Genomic DNA, 6,000 nt, shown 5'->3' on the forward strand with positions numbered 1-6,000 from the left:
GTTGCATTGTGGGAAATTGCAGTCAATGTCATGAGACAACGTGTATGAAATGCTGTATAGAAAATGAATTTGCTCTGTAAAGTTTCACCCAAATCACAATAACAATTTTTAAAATAAAAATTATGCCATAGGATTGGAAATTTGATAAACCTTTGAGGTAGGACAGAATAGGTGAATTCTGGCCTTGCCACCTGAATGTAAACTATTTCTGGTGTCTCCTTAACACCAGAATCTAGAAAGAGGCATTGGCCAGATCAATAGCTGTACCAGGAGATGTGTTAAGTTGCTCAAGCAATGAAACCACATCTGGAAAAAAGAAAAAAGAAACCACATCTGGGACAGCAGCTGTAATTGAGTCACCACTTGATTAGTTTATGCTAATCCACTGTCATTCTCCAAGATCTATTTTTTGCACAGGCCAAATAGATGAGTTGAGTAGGGATGGGGTGGGAATCACCACCCCTGCATCCTTCAAGTTCTTGGTGGCAGTAATTTCTGCTGTACCTCCAGGAATATCATATTACTTTTGGTTTACTCTTTTGCTAGGTAGAGACAGTTCTAATGGCTTCCACTTGACTTTTCTTATCATAATAGGCCTCACTCCACATGTCAAGGATCCAGTATGAGGGTTCTGCCAATTGCTGAATATGTCCATGCCAAGTGGGTGTTCTGAAACTGAGGAAATCACCACAGGATGGGGTTTTGGACCTGAGCTAAGACCATTAATAGTTTGACCCTACATATACCCCCACCCTGCCTGGTGGGCCATAGTGACATTTTGGGTCTCCTGGAATTAGGAATTAGGAGCTCTGGTGGCATAGTGCCTAAGGCATTTGATTGCTAAACAGAAGGCTGGTGGTTCAAACCTACCAGCCACTCCGGAAGATTGGGCAATCTACTTCTGTAGAGATACCACCTCAGAAACTCAAGGAGGGGTCACTATGAGTCAAATTGACTTGACGCCAGAGTTTGGTTTTTTTTGGTTGGAATTAGTTCAGAGGAAGTGTTCATAATTCCTGAAAATTCTGCTTCCTTTTCCCCAGTGAACAGTCATTCTTATAAAAGGCCATAGATCCCTTTGGGGAAGGCTGAGAGAAAGATCAACTGTCTAAAAGTTTGGCAGTGCAGTAGGGTCCTTCTTCAAGGGGATCTGACCACCCTTTCATTTAAGGGGTTGTGAGTCTGTAAACTGGATCAAGGCTGGGAGCTGATTGAGGAGCCATGACCATTCTGACAATTCACATTAGACTGCCCTTCGCTTGACCTAGAATTCTGCTTGTACAGATCAAGTAAATGTTTAGTAGACTTCCCACCTATTTCACTTCTAGGGACACCATGTCTAAGTAATGCCACAAGTGCATACAAGTCAGACTATTCTAATTACTGCTTTGATTCTGCTGTCCATTGCGGTTAACCAAGCCTACCTTGTCTTTGTGCTGTCACTTGGCCCCCTTCCACCATGGGGTCCAATCAACCCCATTGTAGTTAGGTGTGTTAATTCATTTAGGACAATTCCCATTATCAAATGTGACTTACATAAAATAGCAATCACAGCAGTCTTCAAGGATGAAGGTGGCTCTCTTCACAAATTTTTCTCATCATTGTGTTTAACATGGCTGTATGTCCATCCTCTGGATGATGGATCTATGGGTCTACTCTGATAATTCCATTCTAACATGGCATGGATATCTTCTTCAGTATACCAAGGCAGGTCTGGCACTTCAACTTGATTTAGTGTAGGCCACCACTCAATCCATGCTTCAGTGAACCAAGGAAATAAACTTTTCTAACCTATGGAGCTGGAACATTGAATGAAGGATCTGTGTTTAATGGGACCTCATCAATAAAATCAGACTGATAGAACTGTATTTTCTTGGCATCATTATCCCACACCCTTAATAATCATTCCCACACATTTTCCCCAGGTTTCTGTTTGTATATATTAGAAAAGTCAAGCAGTTTGTTGGGTTTTTTTTTCCCCTCACTTTTATTGTGGTGAAAACATACACAACGAGATATTCACCAACATAACAACTTCTACATTTACAACTCAGGAACTTTCATGACATTTTTCACGTTGTGCTATCATTATTGCTATCCTTTTCCAAAATATTCTACCACCACTAGCATAAAATCAAGCTTCCCATTTCCCACTCCCTCTTACCCTGATAACCACTAATAATTTTTGGTAGATAGATAATTTTTTTTTCCCCCACAACCTATCTAGGAATCACACACACCCCCTAATCCCTGGTGACCAACAAAGAAAGTTTCCTTCCATGTATAAACTTTTCCTTTACTTTTTACAATAATGGACTAATACAATATTTGTCCTGTGATTGACTTATTTCACTCAGCATAAAGTCCTCCAAGTTCATCCATATTATGTGGTGTTTTGCAGATTCTATATTATTTTTTAGTGTGGTATAGAATTCCATTGTGTTCATGTCCCACAGTTTGGTTATCCATTCCTCCACTCATGGGCACTTAGGTTTTTTCCATCTCTTTGCTATTGTGAATAATGCTGCAGTGAACATGGGTGTACATTTATCTGTTCTTGTCCTAGCTCTCACTTCCTTAGAATATATACCTAGTAATGGGATTTCGAGCAGTTAGGAAGTAACATACTTCCTCTTGGGTCACACTTTGTACTTCACCTTTTGGGGCTCTCTGGGACTGAAGTCTAGTTATAGATCTAGAAGCAAAAATGGGTTGTAGGAATGGGTCCTTAAGCAATATTTGTAAGATATCTTCTTCAGATGGTGGCCCAGGCAATGTCCCAGGTGTCAGCTAAGACAAACACTCTTCAGGTACAGGTGGGTTAATCTCATCAAATGGGAGTGGAAGGTTTTCCTGAGGTGGGTGCCTTAGTAGACAAAGAGGGAGTAATCTCCTCAGATGGAAGTGGTGGTGCTGTTGGCAGGAGTGATTCAATAGATTTTAGTGGCCAAATGTCCCCATCTTCCTGAATGTCTGCCCATGTCCTCATACCATGTTTCCAGATCCTAGGACATCCCAATCAATTGCCTCACTTTAATTTCAGACACCATTCAAGGTGAGAATTTGATTTACATTAAAATTCAGCAACTCTTACAATAAGACTCTGAGTTCAATTTTCAGCAATGTTGGCTCAGGTCTTTTATGTGGTGCTTGAACCGTAGCTCTGAAATCCAGAGCTCATCACTTTCTTTCACCACTTCGTCTAGCAAAAGGAGGAGCAACCAAATAGCATCCTTATACTTCTCATTCTCACAAAACTGTAGGAAAGTATCCAATATGTAGTCACCTGGAGCCTTGTTTTTCACAAATATTTGATCTACTGGTGGTAATATTTTGCATATTTTTATTCCCACCTCACACCATGCATTAGCAGTGGCCTCTTTACTACTGATGGCAGAGTTATCAGCACCATTAAGACTAGCCAGAAAACTATATTCAGAAAATCAATGGTCAATATTATTTCCAATGGATAGAGACTGAAAACATTCCCCTTGTAAATGGGAACTGGACAGAGAAGCCCTTTATCACCACTTCTATTCAATATTGTATTGGAAGTCCTAGCTAGAGCAATAAAAAGAAAGAGAAATAAAGAGAATCTAAATTGGCAAGGAAGAAGTGAAAGAAAACTACTGGAACTAATAAAAGGCTTCAGCAAAGTGGCAGGGTACAAGATCAACATACAAAAATCAGTAGGATTCCTCTACAATAACAAAAAGAACTCTGAAAGGAAATCAGGGAAACAATACCACTTAAAATAATCACTCAAAAGATGAAATGCCTAGGAATAAATCTAATCAGAGACACAAAAGACCTACACAAAGAAAAATACATAAGAGGACTACAAGAAAACTGAATAAATGGAACAAAATACAATGCTCATGGATAAGAAGACTAAACATTGTGAAAATGACAATACTGCCCAAAGCAATCCACAGAGATGATGCAATTCCAATTCAGATTCTATCATCATTTTTCAAAGACATGGAAAAAATGTTACCAACTTTACATGGAAAGAAAAGAAACCTGAGATAAGAAAAACACCACTCAAGGAGAAGAACAAAGTAGGTGGGCTCACACTCCCCGATCTGAAAGCCTACTTTCCAGCCACAGTAGCCAAAACAGCCTGGTATTAGTACAATGACAGACACACAGACCAATGGAACAGAAATGAGAACCCAGAAGTACCTCCATCCACTTATAGTCAGCTGATCTTTGGCAAGAGCTGAAACCCATTAAGTGGGGAAGAGATCGTCTTTTAACAAATGGCACTGGCATTATTGGACATCCATTTCCAAAAAAAATGAAACAGGACCCATATCTCATACCATATACAAAAACTAACTCCAGATGGATCAAAGACCTAAATGTAAAACCCCAAAATATAAAGAACATCAAGGAAAAAATAGGGACAAACTTAGGAGCCCTAATACTGGGCATAGACACACCATCAAACATAAGTGAAAATGCACAAAGAGCAGATGACAAACTAGATGACTAGGAGCTTCTAAAAATTAAACATTTATGTGCATCAAAAGGCATTATCAAAAGTTTTTAAAAAAAAAAAAAAAAAAAAAAAAAAGAGAACCTACAGACTTGGGGGGGGGGATGACAATGATATATTGGCCAAGGGATAAATTTCTAAAACTTATAGCAAATTTCAATTCTTCAACAAAAAATGTCAAGCAATCCAATTAAAAAATGGGCAGAGGACATGAAGAGACAATTTACCAAAGGACACATTCAGGCTAACAAACACATGAAGAAATGCTCACAATCATTAACTCTTAGAGAGATGTAAATCAAAACAACAATGAGATATCATCTCATCCCAGCATTAATAGCAAAGTTAAAGAAAGAAAAATAAAATGTTGGCAAAGGAGTGGAGAGGCTGGAACCCTCACACACTGCTAGTGGGATTTTAAAATGGTCCAACCACTGTGGAAAGTGGTATGATGCTTCCTTAAGACAATGAAAATACAAATACCATATAAGCCAGCAATCTCGCTACTAGGTACATATTCTAGAGAAGTAAGAGCCATGACACAAACAGATATATGCACATCCACTTTCATCACAGCAATATTCACAATAGCAAAATGATGGAAACAACCTAAGTGCTCATCAATGGATGAATGATTAAGCAAACTAGGTACATAATTATTAAACAAACTAGATACACAATGGAACACTAAGCAATGGTACAGAATAACAATGAATCTGAGAAACACCTCATAACACGGATGAACCTAGAGGATGTTATGCTAAGTGAAAGTAGTCAATCACAAAAGTACACTTACTGTATGACACCACTGCTGTAAAAAATTAAGAGAAGCTTACACACAGAAAGAGTAGGTTACTTGGGGTGAGAGGGGAAAGGAGTGAAAATCACCAACTACAGGCTAAACACTATTTAATTTGGGTGAAGGGAAAGGCAGAATACAATAAGGGAGATGTCAGCACAAAATGATCAAGACATAGGGAGGAACAGGAGTTAAAGGCAACAAAGTGAATCCTATTACAATAACAGGAATAACAATAATTTATGACTGGATACATAGATAGATACTTAAGCTGAACAAGGATGGGAAGGCAAATGGGACTACACTCATGTTTGACAGAGGATATCTTTACCTATGTATTTATATGAGCTTCAAATATATCCATGAAGCAATTGAGCATACAGGGGACAAAGTTATGAAAACATCTTAGTCATACCTTCAGTTAATGAGTTGCTGGGTATGGAGACTCAGGACCATAGTCTGAAGGAACACTAAGGGACAGAGCTAGGAAGGTGGGAGAGAATAGGAAGGAGGAATGAAGGGAAGGGGTGGGGACAGGGAGGAAGTGGGAAGAATGCTGTTACAGTTTGGGGATTGCAGTAAATGTCACAAAACAGAATGTTGTTGTTGTTGGTGTTAAGTGCCGTTGAGTCGTTTCCGACTCATAGCGACCCCGATCCCACGCCAGCCCCACAATCCCTGCTATACTTGAGCCCATCAT

Source organism: Orycteropus afer, unplaced genomic scaffold, assembly GCF_000298275.1.
Source record: "Orycteropus afer afer isolate SDZICR_OR568_19922 unplaced genomic scaffold, OryAfe1.0 scaffold00282, whole genome shotgun sequence".
In the NCBI taxonomy this organism is placed as follows: domain Eukaryota; kingdom Metazoa; phylum Chordata; class Mammalia; order Tubulidentata; family Orycteropodidae; genus Orycteropus; species Orycteropus afer.